This window comes from Schistocerca nitens, chromosome 1, assembly GCF_023898315.1.
Source record: "Schistocerca nitens isolate TAMUIC-IGC-003100 chromosome 1, iqSchNite1.1, whole genome shotgun sequence".
In the NCBI taxonomy this organism is placed as follows: domain Eukaryota; kingdom Metazoa; phylum Arthropoda; class Insecta; order Orthoptera; family Acrididae; genus Schistocerca; species Schistocerca nitens.
The window spans coordinates 1,161,766,704-1,161,789,396 of NC_064614.1; positions in this window are offsets into that span (position 1 = coordinate 1,161,766,704).

Genomic DNA, 22,693 nt, shown 5'->3' on the forward strand with positions numbered 1-22,693 from the left:
TCGTCATATGATATCTCTGAGCCACACCTTACCCACATGGTCCAAAAGGTGAAGTTTACAAAACACATTTTGTTCAAAGTAATCCCCCTGAAATTATTCCATTGTTTGCAAAGCCCTAAAAGCCTGTATCACTTCTTGCGGAATATTCGCATATTACGACTGACCACTCATCATCTTCAGAGTGCTGCCCTTCTAGATGATATTTTTTCAAAACAAATTATGGCTGTTCCAAGTGCTCACAATGAAATGTTTGCCATAACCTCTCTGTTTATCTGCAGCGCGTGTGTGTACATGAGTGTGGAGGGGGTGTTATTTCCAACCAGAAGAATCACTACCATTTCGGCGTATGACCCGTTGCACTTTATGCAAGGTAGCAAGCAGGATGCGACAGGATCACATTTTAACTTCAGCAATGTAATACCCTGCGTGTGTCATGTGTCAAAGTCACCACAACTGTGAGTGCTAATGGAACTATCTCGATTTTTTTCTGGAGAAGAAGAATACTGCCATTACATAAAGGATGACTTTAACGAGAGTTGGTAGCGGTGAGTACATGACTCGATCCCTGTAATAATATCTTTTAGAAAATCATTTCCTTCTTCACTGTAGCTCATGAGGCGTTTCTGGATGCCACATATGTGCTGTGGAATCAACAGGTGGGGCACACACCGTCCACGGACATTACGAAAATTCAATCGCTTAGAGATGCTGTCATACGCGGTTTGTAAAAAACGACCTAAGGCTCACTCACGTCATCGATTGTCACGTGACCATCTTAACGAATCACGATGCTCCCTGTTTATTATTCTTTCTAGTTATTGCTAAATTTCCGCATCCAACTGAAAACAAATTTCCGTGAAATACAGTTGCTCCCATAAACGGGACCGATCTCACGATGGGGGTTTTCTGTTAACAGTCCGTTGGCCCATACAAAATCACACAAACCCACGCCGTTCTAGACGGGTACGCTACTCTCGTATACCTGTCAATTCGCACTAGATGCAGTTTATCAACAGTTGACTGTGGAATACTGTGTGTCACTTGTCTTCCATCCTACAAGTCCAGCCACCTTCTAGACACACCTATGCGTCAAATTTAAAATGGTATACGTCAATCTGTCGATTTCAAGAACCTGAACTGAAATGAATTGTCCGCATAGGAAGCCTACCTTATTAAACTCTTTCTATGTCTGGATTTTTTCTAAATGTATGTCTTGCGCACACTGTATATGAATATCATGAACATCGACCAGGCAAGGGACTACTATACTATTTTAAAGCATGAAAAAGTATCACCCACTGATAAATCGAGGCTTAACAGTGACAGCTGACCATCCACGGTTTCTTTTCGGGGGCAAACATTCGTTTCATTTTCAGGCCAGCATGTAGAATGGCAGATCACAAACAATTTCAGTTTTCCGGTAGAGCTTGTTTATTCCCATAAACCGCAAATTTCTTGGATGACTGACTTATCACCCACTATTATGAAAGAGAGAGAGGTGTTCAGTTTCGTCTCAAAGCGGCAGATATACACATAAAAAAAAGTCTTGCATCACCTCGGTTCCGAGATTTCCGGAACCTGTACAGAAAATTGGAACAGAGATCAAAATAAACATCATTTCACATAAAAAAAAGTCTTGCATCACCTCGGTTCCGAGATTTCCGGAACCTGTACAGAAAATTGGAACAGAGATCAAAATAAACATCATTTCACATAAAAAAAAGTCTTGCATCACCTCGGTTCCGAGATTTCCGGAACCTGTACAGAAAATTGGAACAGAGATCAAAATAAACATCATTTCCACCTTTTTTATCGCTCATGAAAACCACATACTGCATGTTGTGCCACCATACAGCGAGACCTTAAGAGGTGGTAGTCCAGACTGCTGTACACACCGGTACCTCTAATTGCCAGTAGCATGTCCTCTTGCATTGATGCATGACTATGTTCGTTGTGGCATACTATCCACAACTTCGTCAAAGCACTGTCGGTCCAGATTGTCCCACTCTGGCCGGCCGCTGTGACCGAGCGATTCTAGGCGCTTCAGTCTGGAAACGCGCAAGCGCTACGGACACAGGTTCGAATCCTGCCTCGGGCATGGATGTGTGTGATGTCCTTAGGTTAGTTAGGTTTAAGTAGTTCTAAGTTCTAGGGGACGGATGACCTCAGATGTTAAATCCCATAGTGCTCAGAGCCATTTGAACCATTTTGTCCCACCCCTCATCGGCGATTCGGCGTAAATCCCTCAGAGTGGTTGGTGGGTCACGTCGCCCATATACAGCCCTTTCCAATCTATCCCAGGCATGTTCGATAGTGTTCATGTCTTGAGCACATGCTGACCACTCTAGCCGAGCGATGTCGTTATCTTGAAGGAAGTCATTCACAAGATGTGCACGATGGGGGCGCAAATTCCCGTCCATGAAGACCAATGCCTAGGCGATATGCTACCGATATGGCTGAACTATCGGTCGTAAAATGGCGTTCACGTATCGTGCAGCCGTGGGCGCCTTCCATGACCACCAGCGGCGTACGTCGGCCCGGCATAATGCCACCCCAAAACAGCAAGGAACCTCCACTTTGTTGCACTCGCTTGACAGTGTGTCTAAGGCGTCTCTGACAATTGTCTGGCTGAAGGCATATGCGACACTCATCGGTGAAGAGAACGTGATTCCAATCCTGAGCGGTCCATTCGGCATGTTGTTGGGCTCATGTGTACAGCGCTGCACGGTATCGTTGTTGCAAATATGGCCCTCGCCATGGACGTCGGGAGCGAAGATGCGCATCATGAAGCCAACGGTACACAGTTCTGAGTCGTAACACGACGTCCGGTGACTACATGAAAAGCATTATTCAACATGGTGGCGTTGCTGTCAGGGTTCCTCCGAGCCACAATCCGTAGGTAGTGGTCATCCACTGCAGTAGGAGCCCTTGGGCGGACTGAGCAAGATATGTCGTCGACAGTTCTTGTCCTCTGTATCTCCTCCATGTCCGAACAACATCGCTTTTGTTCACTCCGAGACGCCTGGGAACTTCCCTTGTTAGGATCCCTGCCTGGCACAAAGTAACAATACGGACACGATCGAACCGCAGTATACCTCCTTCCTGGTGGAATGACTGGAACTGATAGACTGTCGGACCCCGGCTGTGTAATAGGCGCTGCTCATGCATGGTTGTTTACATCTTTGGGCGGGTTCAGTGACATCTCTGAACAGTCAAAGGGACTCTGTCTGTGAAACAATATCCACAGTCAACGTCTGTCTTCAGGGGTTCTGGGAACTGGGTTGATGCAAAACTTTTCTTGGTGTGTGTATAATAGGGTTTGCTCGCCGTGAAGATAAGTGCCACATGTAGTTGGGCACAATACTCATACTGGGTTAGGACGTCGTGTCACAAAAGGTAGTTATGGGTTAACACTGTATGTCCAGTATGTATGCTATACAGCATAAAACACTTATCGTAATACAGGGTCATGCAGGAGACAAGCGACCATTACTACAGCAGTTTGTAGTTCTGCATTCAGCCTATTGATTCGCAATAGTAAGCAGCAGCAGCAGCAGCAGTCTGAGCAGCAGTTAGCAGCACAGTGATACAACGCACTGTTACAAATCGATTACTTCAAGGAGAGCTCCAAGCCAAGGAGAGCTCCGAGTCAGACACCCTCGAGCTTGCATTCCACTAACCCCAAACCTTCCGGAGTAGGTAGGAGCGCCTGGTCCCAGGGACGAATCCACCGAGCGGACTTGTGTCGAGGTCCGGTGAGCCGGCCAGTCTGTGGCTGGTTTTAGGCGGTTTTCCATCTGCCTCGGCGAATGCGGGCTGGTTCCCCTTATTCCGCCTCAGCTACACTATGTCGGCGATTGCTGCGCTAACAAGTTCTCCAAGTACGCGTACACCACCATTACTCTACCACGCAAACATAGGGGTTACACTCGTCTGGTGTGAGATGTTCCCTGGGGGAGGGGGGGGGGGGGGTCCACCGGGGGTCGAACCGCACAGTAACCCTGGGTTCGGTGTGGAGCGGCGGAGGGGTGAAGTGGACTGCGGTAGTCGTCGTGGGGTTGTGGACCACTGTGGTTGCTGCGGGGATGGAGCCTCTCCGTCGTTTCTAGGTACCCGGTTAACATACAATGCAACAAAACCCCAAGCCACCGCCATTTGCGATTTCAGTGGTGTCAAGCGACACTTCATTGGAGGGCAGGGTGTAGGTCTGTTTTGTTTTCTGATGAAGTCCGGTTTTGCTCCGGTTCCAGTGATGGTCGTATGTTGGCTAAAAGGAGACCAGTTGAAGGCCTGTAATCAACCTGTGTGTGGTAGTCACACTGGACCCTACACTTGGAGTCGTCGTCTGGAGTGCGATTTCGTATAACAGAAGGAGTACTCCCTTGGTTATCCCACGCACCTTGACTGAAAATCTGTAGGTCAGTCTGGTGATTCGACCTGTTCTGCTGCCACTGTGCTGCCATCCAACAGGATAACGCTCGCTCATATCGCTGCTGGAAGACAACATGCTCTGCAGAGTGTCGCCATGTTGCCTTGCCCTGGTAGATCACCATATCTGTCTCCAGTCGAGCACATAGGGACGCAATTGGACGACTACTCCAGCGTCATTCACGAACAGCGTGGACTGTTTCTGTATTGACCGACCATGTGCAACAGGCATGGAACTCCTTCCCATAAACTGGCATCCCTCACCCTTATAACACAATGCACGCAGGTTTGCTTACTTGCGTTCAACATTCTGGCTGTTACACTGGTTATTGAGATATCAGCATTTCACATTTACAATGATTTATCTCGCACGTACATTAACTTGTGATCTTACAATGTTAATTACTTATATATATCACCTAGACGAATTTATGACAGAATTTTCATTACTGTACATCAATAATTTTTTGGGGCTGCGATTTTTTTCCTTCAGCGTATAATCTACTAATTCCTTTGCGTACCAATCATTTAGTTCATTTCCAGAGATACCCACATGATTTAGTTCCCAAAAAAGGTGACATTTGTATCGGCATCGTGAAACTCTTGCAGTAGGTCCAGGACTTTTGAGATCAGAATATTACGAGAGTATTGCTGGTGTAGCGTTTGAAGGTGATTCACCTAACTGCAGCACAGAACGAAATCCATGCCTTAACTGCATAATTTACTTAATTGTTTTTCAGTTTGGTTGTTGTGTGAAACTGCGTAACTGGGCTCTTACCTTGTAATCCTTCAGGTTTCCTGCTGACATGTTGATATGTTGAAAAATGGTGCCTTTTTCCGGTTGTCAGCGTGACTCACTGTCTACTTCACGTATTCCCTGAGAATGACCCTTGGGCGAATGGAGTGCAGTACTTATGCCTGGATGATGCTAGGCGCTCCGTTTTCGGAGCGCCTAACACCATCCATGCATAAGTACTGGATCCGATCCACCCTAGGAGCAGGCACGGGAAGCACCTGAAGAAAACACACAGTCACGCCGTCGAAATATCGTGCGAGAACGACGGTAACAACTGGCAAAAGACACGATTATTCAACATGTCAACTCTTTTCTTGTTCGTAGATCCATCATGTAGGTCGTTTACTGATAATAATTGGTATAGGGCAGCCGTCTGTAGCTTGTAGTGTCTGATCTTTCTTTGTATTCTTGGAACCGGCTGGACCCTAGTGAAGGATGGTCTATCTACCAGAAGATTTCTGATAATTTTATACGTTTATACAGTACAGTGATGGGATTTAATGACAATTTCTTAAAATTTTGTAATTTCACTCGCGCCGGTTTGCTACCACTACACTCATTCACAGAGAGTACAAGTCGCTCATCGCTTAATGCAGTTGATCAGCATGGATAATCAGTCATTTGGCGGATTGTTCCTGCGTTATCTGAGGTGTAGCTGCTGGCATGACAAAGTTATTAGTGGGGTACCTGCTTCTGTTAGCAAATTATTAAAGGGGTTTGTGCACAACGCTCCCTTTGGGGGTCTTATGCAGGCATGGTGTACACAGATTGCCAATAAAACTGCAGCACCATGAAGCCGGCAAACAAATGTCAAACTAACATGCTTGGATACAGCATTTCAGAACAACTGCACAAAATAAAAGGTGACCCAAAAGTCCTTTAACATCTGAAAATTCAGCACTTCACTTCATGGATAATGTAGATACAGTGGTAAGAACTGACACACATCTGAAATGACATGAAGGGTTATTGAAACCGAAAAAACACGAATTGACTATCAGATGGCGCTTCATATGATAGAAAAGCAATAATTAGTGCAACAATTGATCTTTAGCAACGACGGCGTTTTTTATAACTAATGCTCGTCATGTCGGCCGTCATTCATCAACAACACATGTAGGTGGAGGAAAATGTTGTGAACAGCACTGCACAGCGTATCAGTACATACGGTGAGAAACTGCCGTAATGAGGCTGAACTGTCACGATAGACCTGCAACTTCAGGTAACCCCAGACCCAAAAATCACACGGATTGATGTCTGGGTATCTGGGAAGCCAAACACGACGAAAGTGGCGGCCCTCATCAACGATGTGCGCAAGAGATCTTTCGCAAGTGCAGCAATACGGGATGGACAGCGTCCTGCACAAAAGTAGTACCTTCCAGCAGGTATTTACCAGCCACGCTAGGGATGATGCGATTCTGTAACATGTTTCCACAACCGTTCTAGGATTTTCGGTAGCCAAAATTCTGCAGTTGTGCGTTGTTGACGGATTCTCTAAGTGTGAGCACAACACGCTAGATTACCAACCGTCATCTTCCCCTATTTTTCAAGTATCCACACCGCAAATCTCACTGCGTCACAAAAACGGTGGCTAACTGTTCGTTATCGTGCTTGATTTTGTACAGATAGAATTGGAAGGTGCGCCTTAGTGCTCTCCGTGGCAGCCCACTACGGGGGCGATCGTCTAAACAGCCCGTGGCCTCGACCTTCGTAATCATTTTCTTCATAGCGACACTTGTCATGGGACCTATACCCGTTAGAATACCCTTCTTATGGCGAAACGATCTTAAAGTTGCAGTAGCGGATTTTCCATTCTGACAGTAAAACTCCAAGTGTATTTTCAAATGATTACGGGCTTTTGCGTCACCCTGTAGGTAGATAGGAGCTTCTACGTTCTGTGCACGAGCAACGATTACGCAGGGGTTTCGCATGCATAAACCGCATTTGAATGTTGAATGTCTGTGAGAAGATCATGTTATGCCTTATGTCAGGTGGAGAAACTTCTACCGGAATTTTAAAGGAGCAACACCATAGCCTATCGAGACTGCGGTTTTTTCGTTCCACGATATTGCTCCTCTCATTGTCCAGATTCTCACTACTGTTATGTGAATATGAAATCCATGGGTTCAGGAGAGCCTTACTCAACGTCATGCAGGAACTGAGCGGCAGAAAATTCATCCTATTGTCCACTATATGTAGCAAAAACTGCAGTTCGATACTTTTTTTTCCTCGCTACATTTGGGTGGCCTGTCTTAACTGCCTCACGCTGTGGTCTAACGCAAACTAATAACATCAAGGTCACAGCATAACTAAATAAAATCCTGCTGCAGAAGTAAGGCAAAAAATGAGTTTACACCTCAGAACCAAGCAGTTCATGCCATATGTGGTGTTAAATCACGAAGCTCATGTAGGCTTTTGAAGGAACAGCTGGGACTTCTTACACTACTTGCCATGTGACTGAACAGCTGCATCCTATCAGCGTACACAAGATACGGAAACTAACTTCGTGTTGCAGCAACACCTCACTATTGTTAAAAAAGTGTGAAGTACTTGGCATCACGTATTTTCAACAAGCTTCAGCAATCAAGCAATAGGCTTTCAAACCGAAGTTCAAGACTTTTCTCTGGAAAACTCCCTCTGTTTTCTGCAGGAGTATTTTAAGTAGACTTAACTTAGTGATGAGAATGTAATGTAGGGTAATAACTGGAACTGTAAACAACAATGTTTATGGGACACCTAGTCTGCATGATTGTATCATCGTGACTTGGAGTTATTAAAATTATTCCTGTAAAATGAAGCCTTGCTGCTATTACGATCTATCTTTATTGAATCTTATTCGACTTCCAGAACGGCTTCAACTGTTAATAATCTTAGGCAAGGTTAGTTGGGTTAGGTGCAATGAGGTAGGGTTGGATTTGGATGGACTGGGTTAGGTTAGGGGTTGGGTAGGATTAAGTGGGGCTGTGTTAGGTTAGGTTGAATTAGCTGTAGTTGGATTAGGTACAGTTGGGTTAAAGATAAGGTGTATGCTATGCTGTGGTTAGGTTCAGTAATATTGAAGGTTAACGTTAGAGTTAAGGTTTTGGTTAAGGCTTGGGTTAAAGTTTTGGTTGAGATCATAGTCTGGATTTGTATTTTGGATTAGGTTAGCTTAGATTAGGTTAAGTGAAGTGAGATGAGGTGAGATGTTGAAGAGGCGAGGTGATATGAACTGACATGGGATTATGTTAGGTTAGCTGAGGTGAGTTTAGGATGGGTTTGAATTAGGCTGGGTGATGTTGGCTTGGATTGGGTTTGGTTGGATTAGGTTGTCTAAAGTTAACGTTAATGTTAATTTTTTGGCTAGGTTGCGGCCTCTGTTAGGGTTAGTTAAACGTTAGAATATGTTCGGTTAGGTTAGAATCAAATGTAGGATGAAAGTAAGGTCAGGGTCAAGGTCTGTGTCTGGGTTTGATTAATATGCGTTAGGGCTCATCGTGTTTTGTTAGATTAGGTTAGTCTAACTAAGCTAGGCTGGATTTGGCTTGGTTAGGCTAGTTACATTACGTTGGATTAGGTTAGAACGTGTAGGGTTGGTTTGGGTATTGCTGGATTTGGTTGGATTTGGTTGTGCAGGGTCCACTTGGCTTGGATTCAGTTAGGGTAAACTAGGTGAGGTGAGATGAGGAGAGGTTAGGTTAGGTTAGGTTGGGTTAGTAAGGCCACACCTAGTGCCTTCACCTCTCCATGTCAGTTATTAAGATGTATCAGATAAACATGATGTCTACAATGTATGTTTATTGTTATTATGAGCATCATTCTGGAATTTCACCCTTCCTTGTTCTTATTATTCTGATTTTCTTTCCATTAAATAAGTTCTGAACATGGTATGTCGTATTCTGTGGCTTGAGTAACAAGTGTTACTCTACAAGGTGAACTTAAATCCTTACCAGAGCGGCAACATCGCCGTGTTTACATCCGACAAACAGAGACGGAGCTAATAACGTCAAACACTTTTACGGTGTTACTTGTGACGAGCAATGTTTGCAGATATGAGGACATGGAGACTTGGGATACCTGAGTTTTGCAACACGTAATGTTATGCAACAACATGTAGCATGGTAGCAACTACAAATAGAATTGTTAGAGTTACACACAATAGTGATTTGTGAGTTCACTCCTGTGTGATTAACACGGATAGGTATGTGTGCGATGGTCAAGAGTGGCACGGTTGCACATGTAATAATTAATATGTTACAGTTCTGAAAGGAACTTTGTCATCAGGTTTCAAGACGGTCCCCAGTTACAATCGGAGATGGTTACCACTGACATATATTAATACCTTGGTTAATAACCTTCTTTATTTATTTTTTACGTAGCGTCACAAACTTCCACAGATAGTTAAAGCAAACAAAAATAAAATAGTAGTCTATCATATGGACTAACACTTACTGTGCTGCGTTTTCCCATTAAAAAAAAAAAACCGTTGATACTCCTGAACAGCGCACACTTTCATACTCGTATTAATCATGCAGGAGCTAACTTGCAAGTCACTGTTTTGTATAGTTGAAAGAATACTTTTTGCAGTTGCTACCGCGCTGCATTTTGTTACTTAATATTACACCCGTCCCACGCCTCTGAAGCACTGTGTGAACATCGCTGGTCGAAATATACCAAGTTCTGTGCTTGCTTTGCTTTCGAAGTTTGGGGTGTGACCCTCATCATGGAAGTCGTTACAACGACCAAGCCAGGCCTTCTACTCATTATAGTGGTTACACGTACCACAAGTTTATTGATGTAAATATCATGTTGTTACGAGAGTCTGCTTACGTGAAAAATCCGATCATAGTAGGGGGAATAAGAGTTCGAAGAATGGAGAAATGTTCTATGTATTGGATCATGTCTCTTTATCACTTAACGACGTAGGGCTAGAGGCGAAGAAGCAAATGGAGAGGGCGAAGAAAAGGGCTAGAGTTGAAATTACCCAGTTAGCCGAAATACACGTGGATAAAATGGGGAATCTTTATAACAAAAGTTATGATTTTGTTACGGTAAATATGAAGAAGGCTTTGCTGTTATCTACGGAGTCAAGTGAGGGGAAACCAACAAGAGCCCATCAACTGTTCTGAAATAGTTCTTCATGAAGATCATTTAAAGGTGGGTGATGGCAGTAGTTTTCTTCTACAATACGATACATTAGAGGAGAGGATAATCATTATTAGTGAAAGCAAAGGAAAAGAGAGCTTAAAAACATCTTCCCATTTTTTATGAATGGAACATTTAAAGAGTCGCAGCAATCAATTTGCACAAATCTACACCAAACATGCAGACTTAGGAGGCCAGAGGGACGAAACAGACATCATTCCTACTGTGTTTGCCCTGCTCCCTCTCAAGAAGAATGGCACTTATGTGTGCCTGTTTTGTCTGATTAACAAGCAATTCCTCAGTAGCGCCAAAAAAGAGTGAATGTTTATTTTATGAGAGCTGCGATATCGGCCCTATGCCAAGTTTTCCCCTCAAGTGAAATAAGTGGATGTTATTTCCATAAGACGAAGAGTTTATGGAGAAGTGGATGTTATTTCCATAAGAAGAAGAGTTTATGGAGAAAAGTTCAAGATTCCGGTCTAACTGCCGAGTACCGTCAGAACGAAGATTTAAGACTTCATGTCGACATGTGTGCAGCATAGGCAAAACTGGCGGACGTAAGTAAGGAATGCTTGAGATTCATGCGGAAGCCCCTGATAACGAAAGACTCTCTCAATTTTTTAACCGCTTTATGGATACATGGGTACAGAATGATGATATCCCTATCGCAATGTGGAACTGCTACGGAAAAGGGCACCGAACGACGAATGCTGTCGAAGGGTAGCACAGCGAAATAAATGTTACTTGAAACCATCGCGCTAGAGTCAACGACTTGGTGGACTGCTTGAAGAAGGAAGCTGGGACGAGGGAGAAGATATACCTGAAGTTGGATGACAGAATAAAGTAGACTGTAAAAAATTGTGAAGAGATTGGCTACATTAGGTTCTGTTTGACAGCCATTTCCATATTCAGAAACCGCACTATCATCTACTCAGTTATATATTAAAAGGCTCCTCGCAAATTATATGGTTAAAACTATTAAGTATACTGAAAAAACATTATTAGTATTAATTTTTAAGTTATATTAATAAATAAAGTGTATTGTAGTTCTAGTATAAAATGATGAAGCCTATGTATAACGTAAGTGACTGTTTCGTCACTGATACCAGTAATTCCCTAACAGTGGAACAACATACAGAAATTGTATTTGATTGCTGTTTACCTTAAATACATCCTTGAAGTAGTCTATCCTTTACCCACTCTTTTAAAGGTTTATTTATCATATTTCTCGATGTCCATAATAATCGTTTACATGGTTGTGTAGTGTTTTTTTTGTCTTTGTTTAACTTGAAATATATTTATACTAGTTCCTCATCGGCAATTTTCTGAAACAAAACTCTTATCTACCACTTTAGGATAAAAAAGAAACAAAAACTATTTCCTCAGACGAAATTCTTTGAACAGTATTTTAAAACAGTTACGAATGATACTCTGCGACATTGGTTTCATTTGAAAAACTAAAATAAAGTTTTAACCAGTGGAATTAAATTACTGTAGCTTCCCATATTGCAGGTGCGAAAAACTGTTTCCACTTGGAACAGTTCGTTGTATTTATACAGTAGCTGGTCGTCTGTGAAATACGTGTCAGTCTGGCCAAATTATCACAAATTACTAAGTAATTTGGACATCCGGCTGTAACAACACTTAGTCACGCGCTGACCAACGTCTAAATCTGTGTATACATAAAACTAGGGTTGCCAGATGCCCGGGTTTTTCGTGACAGTCCCGGCTCCAGACTGCAGAATTCAGTGTCCCGAAAAATACTTTTGGGACGGCAGTTTGCCCCGTATTTCGAATTTCATGGAAATTATTCCATACTGTCTACTTTTTCTCCTAATTCTCGAGTGGATTTATATTTCAACTCCCGCTGTTAAGCTAAATAACGAAAGTTTTTATTGTCATAGTTGACTCAGTTCCTGAGGGAGTATTATTGCGCGGTAACGCTTCTGAGCTCCCATTACTGACCCTTATCACAGTTCAGTTTAAGTTTTGCAGCAATGTGGTTCTGCGTATCTCTGTCTGAGTCGTATACCGGTTAATTTGTTATTAAAGTGTTTGATTGTTTCCAATGAACTCAAAATACCAAAGAGGAAGTGTTTATGCCAAGAAAAATATTCAAAAGAATGGTTCTTCATAAAACGAGAGAGAAGTGACTATGAAGTAGAATGTGTAAATAGTGGCGTGTTTCCATTGCATATGGGGAAGGAGGGGAGACATTAAACTTCCATTGTACTGTCAGGTCTCCCAAACCTAGAGATAAGTTGGTGATTAGTTTTTGTTAGGTTTCGAACACTATACTCGTGCCGTATTTCGTGTAGCTTATCTTTCACTGTTAGTTATGAAATTTGATTGTTGAATGTCGTTTGAAGTCCACTGTCTAGGAGTGAATTTGACGTATCTGGGTCTGCCAGAACCGACGGTAGCAAGCAGGTAGGTACTGTTTGTAACATAAATAGGATTTTAGCCCACATTCAGTACGCTTAATTACCTTGTTTATTTAATAAAAGAGCTAAAATGGATGAGAGAGAAGATCTGTGAACTATACACTGCTAAATGAAATGGTTAGTGAAGAATCATGTGAAGAAGCTGTAGACTCGGTATCCATACTATATAGAAAAAAGACGATGCAGAAAGCGAAGAAAGTGAGCATGACAGTGATACCAATCAGAATAACAATAAACTTTTTTGGTAAGGGCAGTCATGCTAAATGGATGAAAGGCATTCCTAATCCTCGTATCAGGACTAGGTCACATATTCTGTTCTGCAGGTTCCTGGCATAGTGTCTTAGACTTGATAATTAAATTCCACCACAGGTGTTGTCCACTGTACTTGTCACTGGTAATGCTGGTGGCAGCTGTTGGAGTTAAAACACCAGTGCTGCTCTCTATGTTGAGACTCTAAATGTTGGATTGATTTGTGCCGTCTTCTCATCATTGTTCAGCAACAATACAAGCTCCATCCCCCATTTAACCAGCCCATAGGGACTGTAATATCCTGAATGGAACTAGACCTGTGATGAGGGAGAGGAACTGTGGAAGTCCCTGTCAGAGAATACTGTGGCATGCCCTTTTATGCTAGTGGCTCCAAGTATGGTTCTGCTGCCTGTTGATTCGACTCTGCACTGAAGCTATTGGAGTTAATGAAGGTTCCAGAAGACGCTAGCAGGGAGGGGCCAGCTCCATTTTCATTTGTGTCTAGACCTGTGTCGCTGAGTCATCTGACTTGGCCAGGGATGTGGAACGTTCCATGGTCATGGTGTGTTGACTCATGGGTAAAGCTCGTATCTCTACTGTGGGCGTGGTGGAGGCGGTCTGTATTGTTTTATGCACCCCTATGATCTTGCTATGTCATCAGTGATGACGATGAGAAGTCCTTCAGAAGTCACAGCCTCAACTGCGTCAAGTGTGCACCATGAGCCACACCGGAGAACATTTGGTGTCCTTGATTATTTGTGACTGTGCTCGGCATCAAGTGGGTGTATGCCTAAATATATGGACCCAAACTTCGGTGACAGTGTGGTACAGATGCTGCTCTTGTAATACTGCTGGAGGCAGTGGATGCAGAAGATGCAGTAAGGACCTGTAGCAGCAGCCATTTAGTGTCTAAAACGAGCTGTGAACGTTAACTTGAATTGACCTGCATAGGTCAGGAAAATTAGAGGGGATATCTCATGTCATGGTGGTGATTGCCTTCCTCATCTGTCTTGAAGGCCCATACTAAGTGCTTACTTTCACCGTTTGATGCTGGATGAAAAGTAGCAGTGGTGAATTGTCTGATGCCATTCCTGTGACAAAGTAATTTAAATTTTGAAATGATTGTTCCTGGAGCCCCTTTTCTACGAAAACAGTGGTAAATCTCCTGATGGTGACTTCTGTAGTGTAGCAAAGGCCCTGTATAATTTCTTTCCTATAGCTGCTGCGATTTTGGCCATGGGGAGAACTGCTGCAGTGGTTATGACTGCTGTTTCGATCAAGCAGTACATTCCCAGCTGGTTTTCTCTCTTTCCATACCAATTCTTGGTCAGTAAGTGTGCTGTGGAGCTAATTTTTTTTTTTTGTGTGTACCATGCCTCATAGCATTTTGAGGACTGGCAGACAAAGTTGTTCTGAAGTTACAACCTTGTGGTGTGATGACTCAGTGACCAGCAACAGGACGCCTTGCTGAATGCTGAGACTCTAGTATCATGCAGGAAAAATGTACAGTGCCGAAGGGCATCCTGAGGCAGTCAATCTGTCCATCCCCATTGTAGGTGATGGAGAACCGCACTGAGGGTGGGATCTGTGATAAGACTGGTGGCAACTCCTGTCACTATAAGCAGATAATTGTAGAATGTTTTCTGCAAACTACGATCTAACTTAAAACAAAATGAGTCAAACTCCCCTCCTGGGCCCATGCGAAGAAACAAAAGAGCGTGAGGATTTGAATGTTGTATCAGCAGGTGATAACGTATGGAGTATCGAAAACTGCTTAAATATAGTGGCCATATATGTAGTTACTGTGTCATTTTGTCTGGTAGAAGTTGTAAGGACCATAGTGTGAGAAGTGGGGCTTATGATCTGTAATCAGATGGAACTTTGTTCCATATAAGAAGACTCTGAAGTTTTGAACTCCATAAATAACAGCAGTATTTCCTTCTCAATTTGTGAATAGCTTTCCCGATCTATTTTATTGTTTCAGATGCAAATGCAATCGGTTGTTCTGAACCATTGTCATTTATATGGTAGAACATTGCGCCTATGTCATCTTGGAAAGCATCAGTAGCCAACACTAAATGTTTATTACAGTTGAATGTTGTCGAATACGGGGTGAATTATAGAAAGACTGTTAAGATTAAAAATTCTTTCTGACAGTTCTGTTAACAAATGAATTACACAGTTTTCTTTTTATCTGGTTTAGTGGTTTGCCAATTTGATTTATTTTCAGAATAAGTTCGCTGTAACTGTTCACTTTGTCCTGAAATGAGTTGTATTTTATCTTTGCGTAGCAGGAGATTTGATTACTACTTCAATATGCTTTGTGGGCTAGCTTATATCCATCTTTGCTCAGTATGTGCCCTAAGTATTGCACGTTTGGCTGAAAAAGGTACACGTTTTTCTGGATTACATTAAAGACGGTTCTGCTATAGTATACTGAATAATGTCTGTATGTTAGCCATGTGATAATATACATGAGATGATCTTCTTATGATATTATTGTCTGGTTAATTTATGCACTGAGGAATCTTCTGTATTATTGTTCCAAATATTACTGGAACACTGACAATCCCAAAGGTAGGCGGTTATGTTAGTACAGTCCAATTGGCATGTTGATCACCATTTTTGTTCTTGATTCTTCACTAAGGGAAATTTGCAAATATGCATCAGATAAAGTGATTTTAGGAAAATGACAACCGCTTGAGAGGGGTGCGATTATTTCTTTATTCCTGGGAATAGGCTAGATGAACAGCTTCTGCTTGTGCATTTATTGTTGCTCCAGAATTACCACGTACTCCTAATTAGGCTTATGAATAATAACTAATGGAGAAGCCCAGTGGCTAAAAGAAATTGATGAAATAGTAAGTAAACCTTGTAAATGGTTTAATTCTTTCTTGAAATCTTCTCGAACGGAATAGCCCTAGTAATACTGGCTTTGAAATATTATGAGCTTTGAAATATTATGAGCTTTGAAATATTATGAGCTTTGAAACTGGGAGTGCAGCCTAAAACTGCAAGGGAAGATCGGAAAGTAATTTTATTGCCAAAAGTTTAAGAGGCAACAAAAGAAAAAATCACATATGAACTTATATCTAGTTTTTACATTGTCACTCATGTTCTCGACACATTTCTCCCACCGTGGTACCAGGTTCAGTATGCCCTGTTCATAGAAGTCCGTGTGGTTGGAGTATAGCCCTCTGTGGACACCTTACTTCACATCCACACCTGTCAAAAAGCATCGGTCAGCCATGGATTTCTTCACGAGACCAAACTGATGAAAGTCCTACGGTGCAAGGTCCGCACTGTATGGTGGCTGCTGGAGCACCTCCCACACAGCAACATTGGGGCAAGCAATGTCATGAAGAAGCTTGACACCATCAGTGTTAATGTTATGGCGTTGGCACGAAGAGCACGACGCAACTTAACCAACGATTTAACGTTGCCTGCAACATTCACAGTGGTCCCGTGTTCAGAAAAGGCCACCGGTAACACACCATGCATATCCCACAACACTGTCACACTTTCCTAGCAGATTGAGTCACTTTAAAGTTTTTTCGTTTTGAGGAAGCATCATTTTTCACTCTATAGAGGCCTGGTTGGTTTTCGGCGTGTAGTGGTATGCCCACGACTCATCACCAGTGACGATTCCTTTCGGAAAGTCATGCCCTTGTGCGGCGTAAGGCGTTAAGGAATCCAAGCCTGTCATAATTCGCTGACCCTTGAGGTTGTCTGTCAGGCACCCGGAAAGCACAAATTTTACGAAATTTCAACGTGTCATGAACAGTATAGTACACAGCAGCATATGAAATGTTGAACTTCTGCGATAAGATTCGCAGTTGCACACGCCGGTCGTTCAAAATTGCTGCCACAGTGGCTCTGACTTTCTGTGGGGTTACAGCTGTTACCAGTCGCCCGGAGCTTGGCGAATCACTAAGGTTCACACGGCCCTCTTGTAAGAATGCACGACACCTGGAAGCATTGCTAGGGTCCAAACAGTCTTCCTCACAAAAGCCACGCACGTCCCTGTGAATTTCATTCGATTTATGCTCCTTGGCCCACAAATGTCGAACTACACTTCGCTGATCTTCAGAAGTTGACGACTGTAGCATGCGCGCAATGTTTGTTTAATAGTTCAGGGTTCCCTCTCTAGACTTGCACATGAAAATAAGACACCTTCTGTAGCACAACACTGAACAGCCAAAGAATTTCGTTCATCTGCCTAATATCATGTAGGGAGCCCGCAAGCACGAAGAAGTGCCGCAACAGGACGTGGCATGGACTCAACTAATGTCTGAAGTAGTGCTGAAGGGAACTGACACCATGAATCGTGCAGAGCTGTCCATAAATCTGTAAGAGTACGAGGGGGAAGAGATCTCTTCTGAACAGCAAGTTGCAAGGCTACCCACATATGCTCAATAATGTTTCATGTCTGGGGAGTCTGAGAAGAGTGTTCCGGGAGCCACTCTGTAGCCGTTATTGACGTGTGGGGTGTCGCATTGTCCTGCTGGAATTCCCCAGGTCCGTCGGAATGCACAATATACGTGAATGGGTGCAGGTGATCAGACAGGATTCTTATGCACGTGCCACCTGTCAGAGTCATATCCAGAAGTATCAGAGGTCCCATATAGCTCCAGCTGAACACGCCCCACACCACTGCAGAGCCTCCACCAGCTTTAACAGTCCCTTGCTGACATACAGGGTCCATGGATCCATGACGTTGTCTCCATACCCGTACAACGTCCATCCGCTCGATACAATTTGAAATGGACTCGTCCGACCAGGCAAAAAGTTTCCAGTCATCAACAGTCCAATGTCGATGTTGACGGGCCCAGGCGAGATGTATAGCTTTGTCAACAAGGGCACACGAGTGGACCTTCGGCTCCGAAAACCCATGTCGATGATGTTTCGCCGAATGTTTCGCACGCTGACACTTGTTGACGACTCAGCATTGAAATATGCAGCAATTTGAGGAAGGGTTGCACTTCTGTCATGTTGAACGATTCTCTTCAGCCATCGTTGGTTCCGTTCTTGCAGGATCTTTTTCGGGCCGCAGCGATTTCGGAGATTTAATGTTCTACCGTATTCCTGATATTCACAGTACACTCGTGAAGTGGTCGTACGGGAAATTCCCCACTTCATCGCTACCTCAGAGATGCTGTGTCCTACCGCTCGTGCGCCGACGCTCGAACTCACTTAAATCTTGACAGCCTGCCATAGTAGCGGCAATAACCGGTCTAACAACTGCGCCAGACACTTGTCATATATGGGCGTTGCCGACCGCAACGCCGTATTCTGCCTGCTTACGTTTCTGTATTTGAATACGCATGCCTGTGCCAGTTTATTTGGCCCTTCGGTATATATCGGCACGAAATTTCAACACTGCAGATGCAATACCAGGGAAGAAAAAATTATTGTGCGTTACTTTCCGATCCTCCTTCATATAAACAAAATGTAGTTGGTGAACTGGTGGATACGACATAGAATCAAATACATGAAAGGCTACAAACAAGCCACTCACTCAGTGTTGACGCTTTTTAAAGCGGCGCGTACTGTTCTGCTGTAGGCTACGTGGCGACCTCACCTGTATAGGCGACGGTGGAGGCGCGGCGCTTCTTGACCCTGCGGCGGTCGTCGCTGGGGCTGCTCTCTCGCCGTCGCTTCCGGGAGGCTTCTCTGCGCCTCGACGGCATCTCGCCAGCCGGCAGGGTCTGATCACAACCTGCACACGTCGTTTCTCCCTTGTACGCTTACGGGAGGACAGACAAATGTCATGTCGAGTGGATAAGGCTCGCGCTCCCTTTGACTTCACTGCAAAATACAGTAGTACACTACTGGCCATTAAAATTGCTGCACCAAGAAGAAATGCAGATGATAAACGGGTATTCATTGGACAGATATATTATACTAGAACTGACATGTGATTACATTTTCACGCAGTTTGGGTGCATAGATCCTGAGAAATCAGTACCCAGAACAACCACCTCTGGCCGTAATAACGGCCTTGATACGCCTGGGCATTGAGCCAAACAGAGCTTGAATGGCGTGTACGGGTACAGCTGCCCATGCAGCTTCAACACGATACCACAGTTCATTAAGAGTAGTGACTGACGTGTTGTGGCGAGCCAGTTGTTTTCAGTTGGTGAGAGGACTGGAGAATGTGCTGGCCAGGGCAGCAGTCGAACATTTTCTGTATCCAGAAAGGACCGTACAGGACCTGCAACATGCGGTCGTGCATTATCCTGCTGAAATGTAGGGTTTCGCAACGATCGAATGAAGGACAGAACCACGGGCCGTAACACATCTGAAATGTAACGTCCACTGTGCAAAGTGCCGTCAATGCGAACAAGAGGTGACCGAGACGTATAACCAATCGCACCCCATATCATCACACCGGGTGATACGCCAGTATGGCGATGACGAATACACGCGATGTCAGGCCGGCCGGGGTGGCCGTGCGGTTAAAGGCGCTTCAGTCTGGAACCGCGTGGCCGCTACGGTCGCAGGTTCGAATCCTGCCTCGGGCATGGATGTGTGTGATGTCCTTAGGTTAGTTAGGTTTAAGTAGTTCTAAGTTCTAGGGGACTGATGACCTCAGAAGTTAAGTCCCATAGTGCTCAGAGCCATTTGAACCATTTTTTACACGCGATGTCACCAAACACGGATGCGACCGTCACGATGCTGTAAACAGAACCTGAGTTCATCCGAAAAAATGACGTTTTGCCATTCGTGCACCCAGGTTCGTCGTTGAGTACACCATCGCAGGCGCTCCTGTCTGTGATGCAGCTTCAAGGGTAACCGCAGCCATTATCTCCGAGCTGACAGTCCCTACTGCTGTAAACGTCGTCGAACTGTTCGTGCAGATGGTTGTTGTCTTGCAAACGTCCCCATCTGTGGCCTCAGGGATCGAGACGTGGCTGCACGATCCGTTACAGCCATGCGGATAAGATGCCTGTCATCTCGACTGCTAGTGATACGAGGTCGTTGGGATCCAGCGCGGCGTACCGTATTACCCTCCTGAACCCCCCGATTCCATATTCTGCTAACACTAATTGGATCTCGACCAACGCGAGTAACAATATCGCGACACGATAAACCGCAATCGCGATAGGCTACAATCCGATCTTTATCAAAGTCGGAAACGTGATGGTACGCATTTCTCCTCCTTACACGAGGTATCACAACAACGTTTCACCAGGCAACGCCAGTCAACTGCTGTTTGTGTATGGGAAATCGGTTGTAAACTTTCCTCATGTGAGCACGTTGTAGGTGTCGTCACTGGCGCCAGCCTTGTGTGAATGCTCTGAAAAGCTAATCATTTGCATATCACAGCATCTTCTTCCTGTCGGTGAAATTTCGCGTCTGTAGCAGGTCATCTTCGTGGTGTAGCAATTTTAATGGCCAGTAGTGTATTACATATCTGTGTTAATTTTCTTTCTTGACACCAGCAAATGGGTGGAAAACAACAATTAAAACAAAAGAAGCTCTAAATTATTTTAGCCATAATGGATACAATTGAATTCCGTGACTGTTCCTTTCTAAGGTGGTGAATAATAATCCCTACCAGTCACAATAGTGGGTGCTTTTATTTAACGCTCTGCATCTACATGCACATGATTACTCTACAATTCACAATTAAGTGCGTGGTAGAGGCTTCATCGAACTACTTTCGGCTGGCCGGAGTGGCTGTGCGGTTCTAGGCGCTACAGTCTGGAGCCGAGCGACCGCTACGGCCACATGTTCGAATCCTGCCTCGGGCATGGATGTGGGTGACGTCCTTAGGTTAGTTAGGTTTAATTAGTTCTAAGTTCTAGGCTACTGATGACCTCAGAAGTTAAGTCGCATAGTGCTCAGGGCCATTTGAACCATTTTGAACTATTTTCAAGCTATTTCTCTACGGTTGCACCGTCTAACAGCGTGCGGTAAAACGAGCACCAAAATCTTTCTGTGCGAGCTCTAGTGTTTCTTATTTTATCATAATGATCATTTCTCGCTGTGTAGATAGGAGCCAACAGAGTATTTTCGCTTATGGAGGAGAACGTTTATGATTGAAATTTCACGATAAGATTCTGACGCTACGAAAAACGCCGTTGTTTTATTGACTGCCGCGCTAATTAACGCATCATGTACGTTACACTCTCCCCCCTATTTCGCCATAACACAAAACGAGTGGCCCTTCTTTGAATTTTTTCGATGTCCTCCGTCAGTCCCATCTGATGCGGATCCCACACCGCATAACAAAACTCCAGAATAGGGGGGAGTCGATCTGTTGCACTTTCTAAGTGTTCTACCAATAAATCGCAGTCTTTGCTTTCCTTTGCCCCCAACATTATCTATGCGATCGTTCCAACTGAAGTTATTCGTAACTGTAATCTTTAAGTATTGAGTTGAATTTACAGCCTTTAGATATGTGCGATTTATCGTATAACCGAAATTTAGATTTCGTTTAGTACTCTTGTGGATAGCTTTACACTTTTCATTGCGTGGAGTCAATTGCCACTGTTTGCGCCATGCAGATATCATGTCAAAATCACTTTGCAGTTGCTTTTGATCATCTGATCACACGACCGGTTTCGGATTCGTGCCCATCTTCAAGTGGTTTACGTTGATGTATATGTTTCCATACTCAGTGTTGGAAATAATGACCAGCTATATTGATCTCCAACACTGAGTATGGAAACGTATACATGACTGTAAACCACAAGATGATGGGTACAAGCCCGAAACCTGTCGGGTGTTAAACAACATCACATTCTAATGTGACTGGTAGCCCTTATTATCACAACACAACCTATAAAGGAAGCTCTGTCTTAACAATTAGTATGTCATTCGAGTGTACAAATACACAGCAAAAAACTTACACAGTAGATAATCATGTAGAGAACTATGTAGGGTTCCATAGCATGACTTTGCAGTATTTTTAAGATTCCGTACCTCAGTCGGTAAAAACGGAATCCTTATAGAATCACGTTTTTGTCCGTCTATCAGTCTCTCTGTCCGTCCCTCTGTTAAAAGCCCTTTTTCTCAGGGATAGGTAGAAGTATAACATTGAAATTTATGTCACATACTGAGCGGTGTAAAACACTGAAGCCGTTAAGTCAATGCAAGCAAAAGATACCGCCGTTTATGTCAGGTATTTTGATACTAGAAAACTCACTCATCAAAACGTATAGGGACTTCCCGCAGACGTAGGTTCATGAAACTTGGCAAGAAGCTAGGTTTCACACTAAAAATAAAGGAAAATTACGGAAATTGATGATTTTTAGTTTTATAACATGAAAAAAATATAAGGTGTACATAGAGTCCGGGAACACTTTCAATTATTTATTGTACAAGAATTAAATATTGTACAGATGTCATAAATTAGGAAATTTGTGGTAAGGTCTTATGGGGCCAAACTGTTGAGGTCATCAGTCCCTAAGCTTACGCACTACTTAATCTAACTTAAAATAACTTACGCTAAGGACAACACACACAACCATGCCAGAGGGAGGACTCGAACCTCCGACGGGGAAAGCCGAGCGAACCCCCAGACCGCACGGCTACCCCGCACGGCCACAGATGTCATACATATTGCATTGTGAAGAGAAACTTCTGAACCGGGTTGCTCTTATATAACCTAAGTAGGATTTCTATCCGTATTTTATACTAAATA